Here is a 21,115-nt window from a genome sequence, read left to right as displayed (position 1 = left end):
AGGAAAGATCGTTAAAAGTAGCAGCTGTCATAGAGAGGATCTTTGATTTCTGTTTGGAGCAGTATAGGTCCTTAAAACTCCTGAAATGTTCTTTTTGACAGTATAGGTCCTTAAAAGTAGCAGCTGTCATATAGAGCAGTGGTCCCCAACCACCGGGCCGCAGAACATTTTTTTATTCATTTTTATTTAAAAAAGAATATATATAGGTATATATATTATTTTATTTTTATTAAATCAACATAAAAAACACAATATACACTTACATTTTTTTTTTATATATATATATTTTTTCCTTTGTCATGAAAAAGGGAGTTTTTTTGGGGTTGGTGCACTAATTGTAAGCGTACCTTGTGTTTTTATGTTGTTTTAATAAAAGAAAAGAAAAAAAATGTTTATTAAAAAAATAATAAAAATTAATTTAAAAAATCCTGCAGTGGTTGGGGACCACTGATATAGAGGATCTTTGACTTCCGTATTTTGGCAGTATAGGTCCTTAAAAGTAGCATCTGTCATATATATTAAATCATCATAAAAAACACAATATACACTTACAAATAGTGCACCAACCACAAAAAACTCCCCTTTTCATGACAAAGAAGAAAAAAAAAAAAAAAAAAGGAAAAAAAAGGACCCCCCCCTCCCGGGCCGCGGGACAAATTATTAAGCGTTGACCGATCCGCGGATACAAAAAGGTTGGGGACCACTGATATAGAGGATCTTTGACTGCTGTTTTTGTCAGTATAGGTCCTTAAAAGTAGCAGCTGTCATAGAGAAGATCTTCATCTAAAAAAAAAAAACACACCCCCCCTCCTCCTCCTTCACTCTCACCCTGGTAGAAGACTTCTCCAGACACTTCATCTCGCTTCGCCAGTGGTCGCCGACGTCAACTTTCTGACTTTCTCCCGACGTGTTTTGTCTGGTGGTAAAGAAAAGACAAAAATAAAAAATAAAAACACCTCATGTAGAGGATCTTTGACATCTTTTTTCCAGGAAAGATCGTTAAAAGTAGCAGCTGTCATAAAGAGGATCTTTGATTTCTGTTTGGAACAGTATAGGTCCTTAAAACTCCTGAAATGCTCTTTTTGGCAGTATAGGTCCTTAAAAGTAGCGACTGCATTTTTTGTCAGCATAGGTCCTTAAAAGTACCGGGCCGTGGCCCGATTGGTACCGGGCTGCAGAAGATTTTTTTTTTTATTTTAATTTTTTTATATTAAAACACCAGAAAAAAACACAATATACACTTAAAATTAGTGCACCAACCACAAAAACCTCCCTTTTTCATGACAAAAACGTCCCTTTTTCATGACTAAGAAAAAAAATAATAATAATTTAAAAAAAAAAATTTTTTTATATTAAATCAACATAAAAAACACCAATATACACTTACAATTAGTGCACCAACCACAAAAACCTCCCTTCTTCATGACAAAAACGTCCTTTTTTCATGACAAAAAGGGCCGCGGGACAAATTATTAAACGTTGACCGGTCCGCAGATACAAAAAGGTTGGGGACCACTGATATAGAGGATCTTTGACTGCTGTTTTTGTCAGTATAGGTCCTTAATAGTAGTAGCTATCATAGAGAGGATCTCTGGTTTCTTTTTGGAGCAGTATAGGTCCTTAAAACTACTGAAATGCTCTTTTTGGCAGAAAAGGTCCTTAAAAGTAGCAGCTGTCATATAGAGGATATTTGACTACAGTTTTTGTCAGCAGAGGTCCTTAAAAGTAAAAGTTGTCATATAGAGGATCTTTGACTGCTGTTTTTGTCAGCATAGGTCCTTACAAGTAGCAGCTGTAGTATAGAGGATCTTTAACTACTGTTTTTGTTAGCATAGGTCCTTAAAAGTAGCAGCTGTCATATAGAGGATCTTTGACTGCTGTTTTTGTCAGCATAGGTCCATACAAGTAGCAGCTGTAATAAAGAGGATCTTTAACTACTGTTTTTGTTAGCATAGGTCCTTAAAAGTAGTAGCTGTAATATAGAGGATCTTTAACTACTGTTTTTGTCAGCATAGGTCCTTACAAGTAGCAGCTGTCATAAAGAGGATCTTTAACTGCAGTTTTTGTCAGTATAGGTCCTTAAAAGTAGCAGCTGTCATAGGGATGATCTTCATTTCAACCCCCCCCCCCCTCCTCCTCCTTCACTCTCACCCTGGTAGAAGACTTCTCCAGATACTTCATCTTGCTTCGACATGAGTATAGGTCCTTAAAAGTAGCCGCTGTTATATAGAGGATCTTTGTCTGCTGTTTTTGGCAGTATATGTCCTGAAAAGCAGCAACTGTCATAAAGATGATCTTTGACTGCAGTTTTTGGAAGTATAGGTCCTTAAAAGTAGCAGCTGTCACATAGAGGATCTTTGACTGCAGTTTTTGTCAGTATAGGTCCTTAAAAGTAGCAGCTGTCACATAGAGGATCTTTGACTGCAGTTTTTGTCAGTATAGGTCCTTAAAAGTAGCAGCTGTCATATAGAGGATCTTTGACTGCTGCTTTGGCAGTATAGGTCCTAAAAAGTAGCAGCTGTCATATAGAGCTGTGGTCCCCAACCAGGGGGCCGCAGAATAATTTTTTTTAAATTTTAATTTAATTTTTATTCTTTTATATCTTTTTATTAAATCAACATAAAAAACACAAGATACACTTACAATTAGTGCACCGACAAAAAACCTCCCTTTTTCATGACAAAGAAAAAAAAAAAAAAAAATTCCCCACAAACCCCCCACCCCCCCAAGCGTTGACCAACACAGCAACAAAAAGGTTGGGGACCATTAATATAGAGGATCTTTGAATGCTGTTTTTGGCAGTAAATATCCTAAAAAGTAGCAGCTATCATATAAAGCAGGGGTGCCCATTACGTCGATCGCGAGCTACCAGTCGACCGCGGGGGGTGTGTCAGTCGATCTCCAGCCAGGCTTTTAAAAAAAATAGACCTAAAAATGAGTGATCATCAATCTTCACCAAGACGTCACTTAAATGACATTCACGGTACCGGAGGGTCTTGTGAGATGACGCTGGCTGCTGCAAGATCATTATTATGAAAATATGACCGAGAGGAAGGCGAGAAACACTTTTTATTTCAACAGACTCTCGCGCCGTACCTTCCGTCAAAACTCTAAAGGCCGACTGCACATTTCCTATCTTCACAATAAAAGCCCTGCTTCATGCTGCCTGCGCTAACTAAATACAGAGTCTCGGAAAACTGGCGTGCACAAGCGATCCCTCAGAAAGCTGGCGTGCACATCACTTGTGCACGCCAGCTTTCCGAGACTCTTATTTTGTTAGCGCAGGCAGCATGAAGCAGGGCTTTTATTGTGAAGATAGGAAATGTGCAGTCGGCCTTTAGAGTTTTGACAGAAGGGACGGCGCGAAAGTCTGTTGAAATAAAAAGTGTTTCTCGCCTTCCTCTCTGTCATTTTTTCATAATAATGAACTGGCAGCAGCCAGCGTCATCTCACGAGACCCTCGGGTGCTGTGAATGTCAATCAAGCAAGCTACGGAATTTGCCGCCAATGTTTTTCTTGTAAAGTGTATGGAAGCTGGATGAATTAGATGCCAAAAACCAACCACTTTCATGTGGTATTGTACAGAAAGGACAACTTTTTTTCTCCTCCATTTGAAAATGTGGGCGTTATCATTACTGTCTGATTCCAATCAATGCAAGTCATCAGAATCAGGTAATACACCAACTTATATTCTTGTCTTCGTGAAAGAAAGACATCTATATGTGTTACACATGCTTGTATTATCATTAAACACATTTAACTTGTTTACAAAAATGTCTCTTTCATAAATAAATACATATAAATGATATATATAAATGAGGTAGATCCCCTCGAGTTGGTCAATTGAAAAGTAGCTCGCCTGCAGAAAAAGTGTGGGCACCCCTGATATAAAGGATCTTTAATTGCTGTTTTTTTGGCAGTATCGGTCCTTAAAAGTAGAAGCAAAAAAGTTTCGTCCACGATCTTCTATGCTGTTTTTTTTTAAAGCTTATCAAAGATCCTCCACATGATAAGATTGCCCTGCTTTTTTTGAAAATCCTGCAACAGAAATGCCACTCAAAGATCCTCCATACAACAAGAATCCAATACTGTGTTTTCTAAAGACGTGCGACTACATAATGCAATGAAAACGACAAAAAAAGGACAAAAGGGAAAAAGTCCGTCCCCACTCCCTGGTCCCGGTCTTAGGTGTCCAAGATAGTGCCTGTAGTGATGAATGAAGCTGATAGCTTTGTGCGTGTGATTAGTTGGAGCAGGCAGCTAATTTGTGCTTTGCAGCATCTGTTGCCTCCTCCTCCTCTTCCTCATGGCGAGACAGGTGTTGCTCTCCTCACATACAGTTGGGCAAAAAAGTATTTAGTCAGCCAGCGATTGTGCAAGTTCTCCCACTTAAAATGATGACAGAGGTCCGTAATTTTCATCATAGGTACACTTCTACACTATGGCTATGTCACACTAGGGGCGGCATAGCTCGGTTAGTAGAGTGGCCGTGCCAGCAACTTGAGGGTTGCAGGTTCGATTCCCGCTTCCGCCATCCCAGTTACTGCCATTGTGTCCTTGGGCAAGACACTTGATCCATGTTAAGGAAAGAATGAATCGTGAGATTTTGAGCCAAAACCTCCTTCCATCAGTGAGAGCTTTGAATGGTTGACCAAATACTTATTTTCCACCATAATTTACAAATAAATTATTTAAAATTTCTACAATGTGAATTCCTGGATTTATTTTTTCACATTCTGTCTCTCATGGTTGAAGTGAAGTGAAGTGAATTATATTTATATAGCGCTTTTTCTCTAGTGACTCAAAGCGCTTTACATAGTGAAACCCAACATCTAAGTCTACATTTAAACCAGTGTGGGTGGCACTGGGAGCAGGTGGGTAAAGTGTCTTCCCCAAGGACACAACGGCAGTGATTTTGGGGCGGCGTAGCTCGGTTGGTAGAGCGGCCGTGGCAGCAGCTTGAGGGTTCCAGGTTCGATCCCCGCTTCCGCTATCCTAGTCCCTGACGTTTTGTCCTTGGGCAAGACACTTTACCTACTTTACTTCTCTCTCTCTCTCTAGGGCGGCATAGCTCGGTTGGTAGAGCAGCCGTGGCAGCAGCTTGAGGGTTCCAGGTTCGATCCCCGCTTCCGCTATCGTAGTCACTGCCGTTGTGACGTTAATCAATTCATGGTAAATGTATCCATTTTGGTATAAACTCAACTCGTCGTGTTTGGAGGAAGAAGAATACTGAGTTGCATCCCAAGAACACCATACCTACTGTGAAGCATGGGGGTGGAAACATCATGCTTTGGGGCTGTTTTTCTGCTAAGGGGACAGGACGATTGATCCGTGTTAAGGAAAGAATGAATGGGGCCATGTATCGTGAGATTTTGAGCCAAAACTTCCTTCCATCAGTGAGAGCTTTGAATGGTTCCAGCATAATTTACAAATAAATTATTTACAATTCCTACAATGGGAATTCCTGAATTTTTTTTTCACATTCTGTCTCTCACAGTTGAAGTGTACCTAAGATGAAAATTACAGACCTCTGTCATCATTTTAAGTGGGAGAACTTGCACAATCGATGGCTGACTAAATACTTTTTTTGCCCCACTGTACTTCCAGGCCGCCATGCCATCTCCACTCATAAAAGTTCTACCTTTATAAGAAAAAAAAGGAAGGCCAGCCTGACTGATGCCGCGCGTGCTTCGGCGTGCGCGGCGACAAAGCCAGATGGCAGGAGTCGCCATGGCAACGCACACGGAAAAGCCGTCAGCCGCTTAAGGGCACGAGGAGAGAATGAATAAACTAAAATGAGATGATAAATTATTGTGGGCAAAGCTGAACGGTGGGAGGGGAAGGTGTTTGATTTGGTTTTGTTGCGTGTTTCTGCGTTGTCTTCGTCAAGCGGACTGCAGGCGACGTGATGGGGAAGTTGAGGACGGACTTCAAACTTGTGAGCCACCTTATTGGACGTTAAGAAAAGTCTGCAGGAGGATTGAGATCGTGGACAGAATCGGGGGTTTTTTGCTCTTTTTAAGGACAGACTGCAAAAACACTAGCCAAAGATCCTTGATGTGACAGGAGGTCTCTGCTGTTTACAGGCACCGAGCGCAAATAACTCTGCCAAAGACATTAGAGAGGATGCTGCAGTTGTTAAAAATCAATGGCAAAGACACTAGCCAAAGATGTTCTATGTGACAGGAGGTCTCTGCTGTTTTTAGGGACCAAGCACAAATAAGTTTGTTAAAGACATGAGAGAGAATGCTGCAGTTTTTGAGAAGCAATTGCAAAGACACTAGCCAAAGATCTTCTAAATGACAGGAGGTATTTGCTCTTTATTTAGGACAGACTGCAAAAACACTAGCCAAAGATCTTCTATATGACAGGAGGTCTCTGCTGTTTTTAGGGACCAAGCGCAAATAAGTTTGTCGAAGACATGAAAGAGGATGGTGTAGTTTTTAAAAAGTTATTGCAAAAACACTAGCCAAAGATCTTCTATATGACAGGAGGTATTTGCTCTGTATTTAGGACAGACTGCAAAAACACTAGCCAAAGTTCTTCTATATAACAGGAGGTCTCTGCTGTTTTTAGGGACCAAGCGCAAATAAGTTTGTTAAAGACATGAGAGAGGACACTGCAGTTTTTGAGAAGCAATTGCAAAGACACTAGCCAAAGATCTTCTAAATGACAGGAGGTCTCTGCTGTTTTTAGGGACAGAGCGCAAATAAGTTTGTCAAAGACATGAGAGAGGACGCTGCAGTTTTTGAGAAGCAATTGCAAAGACATTAGCCAAAGATCTTCTATATGACAAGAGGTATTTGCTCCTTATTTAGGACGGACTGCAAAAACACTAGCGAAAGATCTTCTATATGACAGGAGGTCTCTGCTGTTTTTAGGGACCAAGCGCAAATAAGTTTGTTAAAGACATGAGAGAAAATACTGCAGTTTTTGAGAAGCAATTGCAAAGACACTAGCCAAAGATCTTCTAAATGACAGGAGGTATTTGCTCTTAATTAAGGACAGACTGCAAAAACACTAGCCTAAGATCTTCTATGTGACAGGAGGTCTCTGCTGATTTTAGGGACAGAGCGCAAATAAGTTTGTCGAGGATATGAGAGATGACGCTGCAGTTTTTGAAAAGCTATTGCTAAAACACTAGTCAAAGATCTTCTATATAACAGGTCTTTGCCCTTAATTAGGACGGACTGCAAAAACACTAGCCAAAGATCTTCTCTATGACAGGAGGTCTTTGCTCTTTATTTTGGACGCACTGCAAAAATACTAGCCAAAGATCTTCTATAGGACAGGAGGTCTCTGCTGTTTTTAGGCACCGAGCACAAATAAGTTATTTCAAAGACATGAGAGAGGACACTGCAGTTTTTGAAAAACAATTACAAAAACACTAGCCAAAGATCTTCTAAATGACAGGAGGTATTTGCTCTTTATTTAGGACAGACTGCAAAAACACTAGCCAAAGTTCTTCTATATAACAGGAGGTCTCTGCTGTTTTTAGGGACCAAGCGCAAATAAGTTTGTTAAAGACATGAGGATGCTGCAGTTTTTGAGAAGCAATTGCAAAAACACTAGCCAAAGATCTTCTATATGACAGGAGGTATTTGCTCTTTATTTAGGACAGACTGCAAAAACACTAGCCAAAGATCTTCTATATGACAGGAGGTCTTTGCTCTTTATTTAGGATGCACTGCAAAAACACTAGCCAAAGATCTTCTATAGGACAGGAGGTCTCTGCTGTTTTTAGGGACCAGGCGCAAATAAGTTTGTCAAATACATGAGAGAGGACGCTGCAGTTTTTGAAAAGCTATTGCAAAGACACTAGCCAAATATCTTCTATATAACAGGAGGTCTCTGCTGTTTTTAGGCACCGAGCACAAATAAGTTATTTCAAAGACATGAGAGAGGACACTGCAGTTTTTGAAAAGCAATTGCAAAAACACTAGCCAAAGATCTTCTAAATGACAGGAGGTATTTGTTCTTTATTAAGGACAGACTGCAAAAACACTAGCCAAAGATCTTCTATGTGACAGAAGGTCTCTGCTGATTTTAGGGACCAAGCGCAAATAAGTTTGTTGAAGGCATGAAAGAAGATGGTGCCGTTTTTGAAAAGTTATTGCAAAAACACTAGCCAAAGATCTTCTCTATGACAGGAGGTCTTTGATCTGTATTTAGGACAGACTGCAAAAACACTAGCCAAAGTTCTTCTATATAACAGGAGGTCTCTGCTGTTTTTAGGGACCAAGCGCAAATACGTTTGTTAAAGACATGAGAGAGGATGCTGCAGTTTTTGATAAGCAATTGCAAACACACTAGCCAAAGATCTTCTATATGACAGGAGGTATTTGCTCCTTATTTAGGACAGACTGCAAAAACACTAGCCAAAGATATACTATATGACAGGAGGTCTCTGCTGTTTTTAGGGACCAAGCCAAATAAGTTTGTCGAAGACATGAAAGAGGATGGTGTTTTTTTTTTTTAAGTTATTGCAAAAACACTAGCCAAAGATCTTCTCTATGACAGGAGGTATTTGCTCTTTATTAAGGACAGACTGCAAAAACACTAGCCAAAGATCTTCTATATATATGACAGGAGGTATCTGCTGTTTTTAGGGACCAAGCGCAAATAAGTTTGTTGAAGACATGAAAGAAGATGGTGCAGTTTTTGAAAAGTTATTGCAAAAACACTAGCCAAAGATCTTCTCTATGACAGGAGGTCTTTGCTCTGTATTTAGGACAGACTGCAAAAACACTAGCCAAAGTTCTTCTATATAACAGGAGGTCTCTGCTGTTTTTAGGGACCAAGCGCAAATAAGTTTGTTAAAGACATGAGAGAGGATGCTGCAGTTTTTGAGAAGTAATTGCAAAGACACTAGCCAAAGATCTTCTATATGACAGGAGGTATTTGCTCTTTATTTAGGACAGACTGCAAAAACACTAGCCAAAGATCTTCTATGTGACAGGAGGTCTCTACTGATTTTAGGGACAGAGCGCGAATAAGTTTGTCGAGGATATGAGAGATGACGCTGCAGTTTTTTAAAAGCTATTGCTAAAACATTAGTCAAAGATCTTCTATATAACAGGATGTCTTTGCCCTTAATTAGGACGGACTGCAAAAACACTAGCCAAAGATCTTCTATATGACAGGAGGTCTTTGCTCTTTATTTAGGACAGACTGCAAAAACACTAGCCAAAGATCTTCTATATGACAGGAGGTCTTTGCTCTTTATTTAGGACGCACTGCAAAAATACTAGCCAAAGATCTTCTACAGGACAGGAGGTCTCTGCTGTTTTTAGGGACCAGGCGCAAATAAGTTTGTCAAATAAATGAGAGAGGACACTGCAGTTTTTGAAAAGCTATTGCAAAGACACTAGCCAAATATCTTCTATATAACAGGAGGTCTCTGCTGTTTTTAGGCACCGAGTACAAATAAGTTATTTCAAAGACATGAGGACACTGCAGTTTTTGAAAAGCTATTGCTAAAACACTAGTCAAAGATCTTCTATAGGACAGGAGGTCTCTGCTGTTTTTAGGGACCAGGCGCAAATAAGTTTGTCAAATACATGAGAGAGGACGCTGCAGTTTTTGAAAAGCAATTGCAAAAACACTAGCCAAAGATCTTCTATATAACAGGAGGTCTCTGCTGTTTTTAGGGACCAAGCACAAATAAGTTTGTTAAAGACATGAGAGAGGACACTGCAGTTTTTGAAAAGCAATTGCAAAAACACTAGCCAAAGATCTTCTAAATGACAGGAGGTCTCTGCTGTTTTTAGGGACCAAGCACAAATAAGTTTGTTAAAGACATGAGAGAGGACACTGCAGTTTTTGAAAAGCAATTGCAAAAACACTAGCCAAAGATCTTCTAAATGACAGGAGGTCTCTGCTGTTTTTAGGGACCAAGCGCAAATAAGTTTGTCGAAGACATGAAAGAGGATGGTGTAGTTTTTAAAAAGTTATTGCAAAAACACTAGCCAAAGATCTTCTCTATGACAGGAGGTCTTTGCTCTCTATTTAGGACAGACTGCAAAAACACTAGCCAAAGTTCTTCTATATAACAGGAGGTCTCTACTGTTTTTAGGGACCAAGCGCAAATAAGTTTGTTAAAGACATGAGAGAGGATGCTGCAGTTTTTGAGAAGCAATTGCAAAGACACTAGCCAAATATCTTCTATATAACAGGAGGTCTCTGCTGTTTTTAGGCACCGAGTACAAATAAGTTATTTCAAAGACATGAGGACACTGCAGTTTTTGAAAAGCTATTGCTAAAACACTAGTCAAAGATCTTCTATAGGACAGGAGGTCTCTGCTGTTTTTAGGGACCAGGCGCAAATAAGTTTGTCAAATACATGAGAGAGGACGCTGCAGTTTTTGAAAAGCAATTGCAAAAACACTAGCCAAAGATCTTCTATATAACAGGAGGTCTCTGCTGTTTTTAGGGACCAAGCACAAATAAGTTTGTTAAAGACATGAGAGAGGACACTGCAGTTTTTGAAAAGCAATTGCAAAAACACTAGCCAAAGATCTTCTAAATGACAGGAGGTCTCTGCTGTTTTTAGGGACCAAGCACAAATAAGTTTGTTAAAGACATGAGAGAGGACACTGCAGTTTTTGAAAAGCAATTGCAAAAACACTAGCCAAAGATCTTCTAAATGACAGGAGGTCTCTGCTGTTTTTAGGGACCAAGCGCAAATAAGTTTGTCGAAGACATGAAAGAGGATGGTGTAGTTTTTAAAAAGTTATTGCAAAAACACTAGCCAAAGATCTTCTCTATGACAGGAGGTCTTTGCTCTCTATTTAGGACAGACTGCAAAAACACTAGCCAAAGTTCTTCTATATAACAGGAGGTCTCTACTGTTTTTAGGGACCAAGCGCAAATAAGTTTGTTAAAGACATGAGAGAGGATGCTGCAGTTTTTGAGAAGCAATTGCAAAGACACTAGCCAAAGATCTTCTATATGACAGGAGGTATTTGCTCTTTATTTAGGACAGACTGCAAAAACACTAGCCAAAGATCTTCTATGTGACAGGAGGTCTCTGCTGATTTTAGGGACAGAGCGCAAATAAGTTTGTCGAAGATATGAGAGATGACGCTGCAGTTTTTGAAAAGCTATTGCTAAAACACTAGTCAAAGATCTTCTATATAACAGGAGGTCTTTGCCCTTAATTAGGACAGACTGCAAAAACACTAGCCAAAGATCTTCTATATGACAGGAGGTCTTTGCTCTTTATTTAGGACGCACTGCAAAAATACAAACCAAAGATCTTCTATAGGGCAGGAGGTCTCTGCTGTTTTTAGGGACCAGGCGCAAATAAGTTTGTCAAATACATGAGAGAGGACGCTGCAGTTTTTGAAAAGCTATTGCAAAGACGCTAGCCAAATATCTTCTATATAACAGGAGGTCTCTGCTGTTTTTAGGCACCGAGCACAAATAAGTTATTTCAAAGACATGAGAGAGGACACTGCAGTTTTTGAAAAGCAATTGCAAAAACACTAGCCAAAGATCTTCTAAATGACAGGAGGTATTTGGTCCTTATTTAGGACAGACTGCAAAAACACTAGCCAAAGATATTCTATATGACAGGAGGTCTCTGCTGTTTTTAGGGACCGAGCGCAAATAAGTTTGTTGAAGGCATGAAAGAGGATGGTGTAGTTTTTAAAAAGTTATTGCAAAAACACTAGCCAAAGATCTTCTATATGACAGGAGGTCTTTGCTCTGTATTTAGGACAGACTGCAAAAACAGTAGCCAAAGTTCTTCTATATAACAGGAGGTCTCTGCTGTTTTTAGGGACCAAGCGCAAATAAGTTTGTTAAAGACATGAGAGAGGATGCAGCAGTTTTTGAGAAGCAATTGCAAAGACACTAGCCAAAGATCTTCTATATGACAGGAGGTATTTGCTCTTTATTTAGGACAGACTGCAAAAACACTAGCCTAAGATCTTCTATGTGACAGGAGGTCTCTACTGATTTTAGGGACAGAGAGCAAATAAGTTTGTCGAGGATATGAGAGATGACGCTGCAGTTTTTGAAAAGCTATTGCTAAAACACTAGTCAAAGATCTTCTATATAACAGGAGGTCATTGCCCTTAATTAGGATGGACTGCAAAAACACTAGCCAAAGATCTTCTATATGACAGGAGGTCTTTGCTCTTTATTTAGGACGCACTGCAAAAATACTAGCCAAAGATCTTCTATAGGACAGGAGGTCTCTGCTGTTTTTAGGGACCAGGCGCAAATAAGTTTGTCAAATACATGAGAGAGGACGCTGCCATTTTTGAAAAGCTATTGCAAAGACACTAGCCAAATATGTTCTATATAACAGGAGGTCTCTGCTGTTTTTAGGCACCGAGCACAAATAAGTTATTTCAAAGACATGAGAGAGGACACTGCAGTTTTTGAGAAGCAATTGCAAAAACACTAGCCAAAGATCTTCTAAATGACAGGAGGTATTTGCTCTTTATTAAGGACAGACTGCAAAAACACTCGCCAAAGATCTTCTATGTGACAGAAGGTCTCTGCTGTTTTTAGGAACCAAGCGCAAATAAGTTTGTCGAAGACATGAAAGAAGATGGTGCAGTTTTTGAAAAGTTATTGCAAAAACACTAGCCAAAGATATTTTCTATGACAGGAGGTCTTTGCTCTGTATTTAGGACGGACTGCAAAAACACTAGCCAAAGATCTTCTATATAACAGGAGGTCTCTGCTGTTTTTAGGGACCAAGCGCAAATAAGTTTGTTAAAGACATGAGAGAGAATGCTGCAGTTTTTGAGAAGCAATTGCAAAAACACTAGCCAAAGATCTTCTAAATGACAGGAGGTATTTGCTCTTTATTAAGGACAGACTGCAAAAACACTAGCCAAAGATCTTCTATGTGACAGGAGGTCTCTGCTGATTTTAGGGACCAAGCGCAAATAAGTTTGTCGAAGACATGAAAGAGGATGGTGTAGTTTTTGAAAAGCTATTGCAAAAACACTAGTCAAAGATCTTCTCTATGACAGGAGGTCTTTGCTCTGTATGTAGGACAGACTGTAAAAACACTAGCCAAAGTTCTTCCATATAACAGGAGGTCTCTGCTGTTTTTAGGGACCAAGCGCAAATAAGTTTGTTAAAGACATGAGAGAGGATGCTGCAGTTTTTGATAAGCAATTGCAAAGACACTAGCCAAAGATCTTCTATATGACAGGAGGTATTTGCTCTTTATTTAGGACAGACTGCAAAAACACTAGCCAAAGATCTTCTATACGACAGGAGGTTTTTGCTCTTTATTTAGGACGCACTGCAAAAATACTAGCCAAAGATCTTCTACAGGACAGGAGGTCTCTGCTGTTTTTAGGGACCAGGCGCAAATAAGTTTGTCAAATAAATGAGAGGACACTGCAGTTTTGAAAAGCTATTGCAAAGACACTAGCCAAATATATTCTATATAACAGGAGGTCTCTGCTGTTTTTAGGCACCGAGTACAAATAAGTTATTTCAAAGACATGAGGACACTGCAGTTTTTGAGAAGCAATTGCAAAGACACTAGCCAAAGATTTTCTATATAACAGGAGGTATGTGCTCCTTATTTAGGACAGACTGCAAAAACACTAGCCAAAGATCTTCTATGGAGGTCTCTGCTGATTTTAGGGACCAAGCGCAAATAAGTTTGTCTAAGAAATGAAAGAGGATGGTGTAGTTTTTAAAAAGTTATTGCAAAAACACTAGCCAAAGATCTTCTCTATGACAGGAGGTATTTGCTCTGTATTTAGGACAGACTGCAAAAACACTAGCCAAAGTTCTTCTATATAACAGGAGGTCTCTGCTGTTTTTAGGGACCAAGCGCAAATAAGTTTGTTAAAGACATGAGAGGATGCTGCAGTTTTTGAGAAGCAATTGCAAAGACACTAGCCAAAGATCTTCTATATGACAGGAGGTATTTGCTCTTTATTTAGGACGGACTGCAAAAACACTAGCCTAAGATCTTCTATGTGACAGGAGGTCTCTGCTGATTTTAGGGACAGAGCGCAAATAAGTTTGTCGAGGATATGAGAGATGACGCTGCAGTTTTTGAAAAGCTATTGCTAAAACACTAGTCAAAGATCTTCTATATAACAGGTCTTTGCCCTTAATTAGGACGGACTGCAAAAACACTAGCCTAAGATCTTCTATATGACAGGAGGTCTTTGCTCTTTATTTTGGACGCACTGCAAAAATACTAGCCAAAGATCTTCTATAGGACAGGAGGTCTCTGCTGTTTTTAGGCACCGAGCACAAATAAGTTATTTCAAAGACATGAGAGAGGACACTGCAGTTTTTGAAAAGCAATTACAAAAACACTAGCCAAAGATCTTCTAAATGACAGGAGGTATTTGCTCTTTATTTAGGACAGACTGCAAAAACACTAGCCAAAGTTCTTCTATATAACAGGAGGTCTCTGCTGTTTTTAGGGACCAAGCGCAAATAAGTTTGTTAAAGACATGAGGATGCTGCAGTTTTTGAGAAGCAATTGCAAAAACACTAGCCAAAGATATTCTATATGACAGGAGGTATTTGCTCTTTATTTAGGACAGACTGCAAAAACACTAGCCAAAGATCTTCTATATGACAGGAGGTCTTTGCTCTTTATTTAGGACGCACTGCAAAAATACAAGCCAAAGATCTTCTATAGGGCAGGAGGTCTCTGCTGTTTTTAGGGACCAGGCGCAAATAAGTTTGTCAAATACATGAGAGAGGACGCTGCAGTTTTTGAAAAGCTATTGCAAAGACACTAGCCAAATATCTTCTATATAACAGGAGGTCTCTGCTGTTTTTAGGCACCGAGCACAAATAAGTTATTTCAAAGACATGAGAGAGGACACTGCAGTTTTTGAAAAGCAATTGCAAAAACACTAGCCAAAGATCTTCTAAATGACAGGAGGTATTTGCTCTTTATTTAGGACGGACTGCAAAAACACTAGCCAAAGATCTTCTATGTGACAGGAGGTCTCTACTGATTTTAGGGACAGAGCGCAAATAAGTTTGTCGAAGATATGAGAGATGACGCTGCAGTTTTTGAAAAGCTATTGCTAAAACACTAGTCAAAGATCTTCTATATAACAGGAGGTCTTTGCCGTTAATTAGGACGGACTGCAAAAACACTAGCCAAAGATCTTCTATATGACAAGAGGTATTTGCTCCTTATTTAGGACGGACTGCAAAAACACTAGCCAAAGATATTCTATATGAGAGGAGGTCTCTGCTGTTTTTAGGGATCAGGCGCAAATAAATATGTCAAAGACATGAGAGAGGACGCTGCAGTTTTTGAAAAGCTATTGCAAAAACACTAGCCAAAGATCTTCTATATGACAAGAGGTCTCTGCTGTTTTTAGGGACAGAGCGCAAATACGTTTGTCAAAGACATGAGAGAGGACGCTGCAGTTTTTGAGAAGCAATTGCAAAGACACTAGCCAAAAATCTTATATATGACAAGAGGTATTTGCTCCATATTTAGGACAGACTGCAAAAACACTAGCCAAAGATATTCTATATGACAGGAGGTCTCTGCTGTTTTTAGGGACCGAGCGCAAATAAGTTTGTCCAAGACATGAGAGAGGACACGGCAGTTTTTGAAAACCTATTGCAAAATAGAGGAAAAACTAACAATTGAAATAAACAGACTACTATCCCCAAAAAATAATAAGCCTGTAGAATTTACACAACACTATAGAAATACAAAATACTGTACAATATACAGAACAAGACAAGAGTGTCGGACGTATTGCACTCGAAAGGTAGTATTGCACAGTAGGGTTTTAGGGTAGGATATCGTATAGTGAATTAATATTATAAGTTCGAGTTCAAGATGGTGACAACTCTGGGAAAGAAGCTATCTCTGAGCCTGTTTGTACTGGCTCTGATGCACCTGTAGCGCCTGCCCGATGGTAGCAGGTGGAACAAGGTGGAAGCCAGTATAAGGGATTAAACAATCAGTCCCAGCTGGGCAATCTACTCACCCACCGCTGGCTTTGAGGCCGGGCCATACACAGCCCATTCCTGCAGGAGGCGCGCCGATCACTCCCTCCTCCACAGTGTCCTATGGCTATGAGGTTTTTTTCCCCCTTGGCCTACTGAAAAACGCCTTTCAAAGAAACCAGCTGCTTTTTTGGAGGACCGACTGCAAAAACATCGATCAAAGATCCTCTGTGTAACAAGAATTGGTGATGTTTGTATGGACATACAGCAAAAAGGCCTGTTAGGTATTTGATAGGTCTAATAATTATCTGTATAGTATGTACTAATGTGACATGAAGGACAGAGTACATTCTTGTAGTCATATTTGTGTGCAGTTTACTTGACGTCCTTAGGGGGGGGTTCAATGACTTGATAACGCACCTGTGCTATACCGCACCTTTGTTTTCTCAGGAAAATGTACCGAAAAGCCGAAGTAGACATTATTTATGGAGCACTTCTCCCAGGCAATGGCCACAAAATGCTTTTAGGCCGCGGTGCAGAATGCAAAGTAGCGGAAGACATAAACATTTCAAAAAAAAAAAAAAGAACCGCAACAACAGATGCATAAAGCAGGACACAATTACAACTGAGGATCGTGATGAAAATACAAAGCAGCCATGATGCTGATCAGAGAACCACAAGCCTGTTTGAAGCTCAAATCTACAGTCTTATTGCCGTCCAAAAAAAAAAAAAAAAGATTAGCCTGGAGTCCAATTATTAGCCCCACCTGGAGGGACAACGCTGGACTCTTGGTCTACTCTCTATATTGGTACTCTCCAGGGTTCTACAGTGTGAGAATACCTTACAGGTCCAATAATTGGCCCTTTGGGGGATAGAAACAGGTCTGTTGGACTCTTACTTGTACTCCTATTTGACTGTTAAGTCTGTACATCATCTTGTTTTCTAATGCATCCTAAATCTCATTTGCAAGTATTATATCAGGGGTAGGGAACCTATGGCTCTCGAGCCAGATGTGGCTCTTTTGATTACTGCATCTGGCTCTCAGATAAATCTTAGCTGACGTATCTTAACACGATAAGTAATGAATAATTCCGCTGGTAATCACGGTGTTAAAAATAACTTTCAAAATATAAAACATTCTCATGCATTTTTATCTATCCATCCATTTCTATCGCACCTGTTCAAGAAGTCGCATTAATGGTCAAAAGTATTTTATTTATTATTGGTTACCTTCTGATTAACAATGTTATTAAAAAGAATAAGTGATGCATGCATTTAGTTGTTGTAATCAGGGAAAGTCCAAATGAAAGAACTCCACTACATACAATCACTGAAATATACTACTAACTAAATTTATATCCCATCACACATGCAGGCATTTTTTTTTTTCCATTGCTCGAAAAAAAAAAAGGACCAAAAAATCTGTTATAATGAATAATTACTTAAAAATTATCACTTTAAAATGTTTTATGTGGAAAAAATATTGCATATGTTGTGTGGTCGCCATATAAAAACATCAAAGTTTCGACAAAAGAGCATAAAACAAAAATAATAGTTAAAACTTAAAATCGACAGATATATCGGAAGTTGATCTTGAAATTTAAGTGTTAAAAGTAAAAAAATAATAATAAAAATGTATCACTTTATGAGTGGGGAACCTTTCTGATCTCAAATATGTTTAGTAGGATTTAATTTAACTTTTCACTGTGATTACTCAAAAACATTAAATCATTAAAATCAATGGTGTCCTGCATTATTGATCTTCATAAAAATAACCCAAAAATTTAACGCAACAATCGCAACTCATAAATTGGGTTAATAAAATAACCCGACACTGTAGTACAGTGCTTCTCATTTGCAAGTATTATATCAGGGGTAGGGAACCTATGGCTCTCGAGCCAGATGTGGCTCTTTTGATGACTGCATCTGACTCTCAGATAAATCTGAGCTGACGTTGCTTAACACGATAAGTAATGAATAATTCCGCTGGTAATCACGGTGTTAAAAATAACGTTCAAAATATAAAACATTCTCATGCATTTTTATCTATCCATCCGTTTCTATCGCACCTGTTCAAGAAGTCGCATTAATGGTCAAAAGTATTTTATTTATTATTGGTTACCTTCTGATTAACAATGTTATTAAAAAGAATAAGTGATGCATGCATTTAGTTGTTGTAATCAGGGAAAGTCCAAATGAAAGAAGAGGCGTAGAATTCTCTTGTCAGAGTGTGGGATGACACTGTACAAGGGTACAGGTCTACGTGTTTCTCCTCATTGAGCTAAATTGAGTCCAGTCTCGGTTTAATTCCTTGCTTCTTGTCTGTTTAATAAATGTCATCAGTGTTTGAACCTGACAGTTGAGTTCAGTGTTAAAAATATTATCAATCAATCAATCAATGTTTACTTATATAGCCCCGAATCACCAGTGTCTCAAAGGGCTGCACAAACCACCACGACATCCCCGGTAGGCCCACACAAGGGCAAGGAAAACTCACACCCAGTGGGACATCGGTGACAATGATGACTATGAGAACCTTGGAGAGGAGGAAAGCAATGGATGTCGAGCGGGTCTAACATGATACTGTGAAAGTTCAATCCATAATGGATCCAACACAGTCGCGAGAGTCCGGTCCAAAGCGGATCCAACACAGCAGCGAGAGTCCCGTTCACAGCGGAGCCAGCAGGAAACCATCCCAAGCGGAGGCGGATCAGCAGCGCAGAGATGTCCCCAGCCGATACACAGGCAAGCAGTACATGGCCACCAGATCGGACAAGGGAGAGTGGGACATAGAAGAAAAAGAAAAGAAACGGCAGATCAACTGGTCTAAAAAGGGAGTCTATTTAAAGGCTAGAGTATACAAATGAGTTTTAAGGTGAGTTTTATACAGCTCTTACGGAAATACATTTTGAAATATTTGGCTTTCATGGCTCTCTCAGCCAAAAAGGTTCCCGACCCCTGTATTATATAGTAGACTTTGCATGCATTTACTATTTCGAGACATTAGATGGCAGTAGTGTACCGTACTTTTCGGACTACAGGGCGGACTTAAAATCGTTTCATTTTCGCAAAACTCTACGTCAGTGGTGTCTAAAGTGTGGCCCGCAGCTAATCGTTTACCTGCCCGCCACACATTCTGCAAAAATTGCAAAATTGATAGTATTGCAAAAATAAAAAATAAAACATTTTTTAAAAAAATGGAATGATGTGAAATCTAATGAGAAAAAAGTGGCAATGTTGACACAAAGCTGCAATGTGTAATCTGCCTGAGAAGGGAGATGTTTTAGTTGTACAGACACCAGGACAAAACTTTGTTCTGTACACGTCTGTAATGACTGCCACAATCAAACATCAAAATTGTATACATGTACACAGTATTTGAATATATCTCAAGTAAATACAAAGGTTCATCCCATACAGGGAACCTATGGCTCGCGAGCCAGATGTGGCTCTTTTGATGACCGCATCTGGCTCTCGGGTAAATCTGAGCTGACACTGCTTGACACGATAAGTAATGAATAATTCCACTTGTAATCACAGTGTTAAAAATTATGTTCAAAATATAAAACATCATGCATTTTTAATCCATCCATCCGTTTTCTACCGCACCTGTTCAAGAAGTTGCGTTAATGATGACTGAAGTTCTGATATCAACCAAAGCTCCTCATCCCACCCCCCGGATTGTAAATAATGTAAATAATTCAATGTATATACTATGATGATTAACTTGTGTGATGACTGTATTATGTTGATAGTATATATTTGTACCATGAATTGATTAACGTGGACCCCGACTTAAACAAGTTGAAAAACTTATTGGGGTGTTACTATTTAGTGGTCAATTGTACGGAATATATACTGTACTGTGCAAACTACTAATAAAAGTATGTATCAATCAAATGGTAAGGAGTTATTTTTTCATTATTACTTAGTGTGGGGCTTACCCTCCTGGATGTTTTTCAGACCACAAAGCACCGACATGAGAGCCTGTTTCAGGGCTACAATATTTTTAAATTATTCAATAAGTCTCTCAGTTTCTTTCCAGCAATTGTCTTTTTCGCTTTCGTTCTCGCTCTGGCTCCAGCCCCAACCCAATCTCTCCTCCTGGCTGCTGATTATAACAGAGCGACAGGTGATTAGATAACAAGGTCCAGGTGGGCCAGCTACGCACCTGTCGCTGATTTCGAGGCCGATCCTGGCAACACCCCGCTTCGCTGCAGGCCCCCAGGCCACGCCCCCATCCACAGTTAGCTTCAGAATAAAAATTTTATTACAAAGAATAATTATACTCCAGAAATGTTGGTCTTACTTAAAAAACGCACGTGTTTAGTTGTGTTCAGTGTTTAAAAAATATAAAGGAAATACATTTTAAAATATTTAGCTTCTTGGCTCTCTCAGCCAAAAAGGTTCCCGACCCCTGCAGTAAGCCCATATTGTTTGATTAGCAAAAGTCACTAATCATTCCTTAACATAACAAATTACACGGAATTATTCCCAGAAACTCTATAAAACACACATTTAAACAGAAATACATGCAGATTAATAATGACCTACACACAGTAACTTTGTATAAATCCAACAGCTAGCATTCGCCTAGACATCGGCAGTTAGCATTAGCTTTAGCATTAGCTTGGTCATATATAAAGCCTTGTCGACTGAGAAGACACAGATTATAACAATATACTCTTTCAAACAGGTTTTAACAGTACAAAAATACATTTGAGGGTAAAACTGTTTACATAAATATACTTATACCTGAGAAGGGAGATGTTTTAGTTCTACAGACACAAGGACACAATTTGGTTCTGTTCACGTCTGTAATGACTGCGAGGAAGTCACGTGTCCTCTTAGTATAGCTCCCAGTACAACAAGCCCCCTGCTGGAGTCGCCCGGTATTACAATGGCTCTTATTAATGCTGGAATTACAAAAAAAATTAACTCCCTATATTACAAATAACGGTGCTCTACTGTTGCCATTTAACCAGAGGTGGGTAGAGTAGCCAGAAATTGTACTCAAGTAAGGGTACTGTTACTTTAGAGATGTATTACTCAAGTAAAAGTAAGGAGTAGTCATCCAAATATTTACTTGAGTAAAAGTAAAAAGTATGTTGTGAAAAAACTACTCAAGTACTGAGTAACTGATGAATAACCTGATTACGGCAACAAATAAAGCACGAAAACATAAAAATAG

The 21,115-nt window shown here is 39.3% G+C and overlaps 1 long non-coding RNA gene across 1 annotated transcript; it reads right to left on the bottom strand.

Moving 5' to 3' along the window:
• Positions 1–828: 828 nt before the first annotated feature.
• Positions 829–20,742, bottom strand: LOC133548823 (uncharacterized). Its single transcript, XR_009805984.1, has 2 exons — positions 20,680–20,742; positions 829–916 (listed from the first exon to the last, which is right to left on the bottom strand). It is a non-coding gene; the product is annotated as an uncharacterized LOC133548823 (long non-coding RNA).
• Between the last annotated feature and the right edge of the window lie 373 nt (positions 20,743–21,115).

Source organism: Nerophis ophidion, linkage group LG03, assembly GCF_033978795.1.
Source record: "Nerophis ophidion isolate RoL-2023_Sa linkage group LG03, RoL_Noph_v1.0, whole genome shotgun sequence".
NCBI lineage: Eukaryota > Metazoa > Chordata > Actinopteri > Syngnathiformes > Syngnathidae > Nerophis > Nerophis ophidion.
This window is presented reverse-complemented; position numbering and strand designations above follow the sequence as displayed.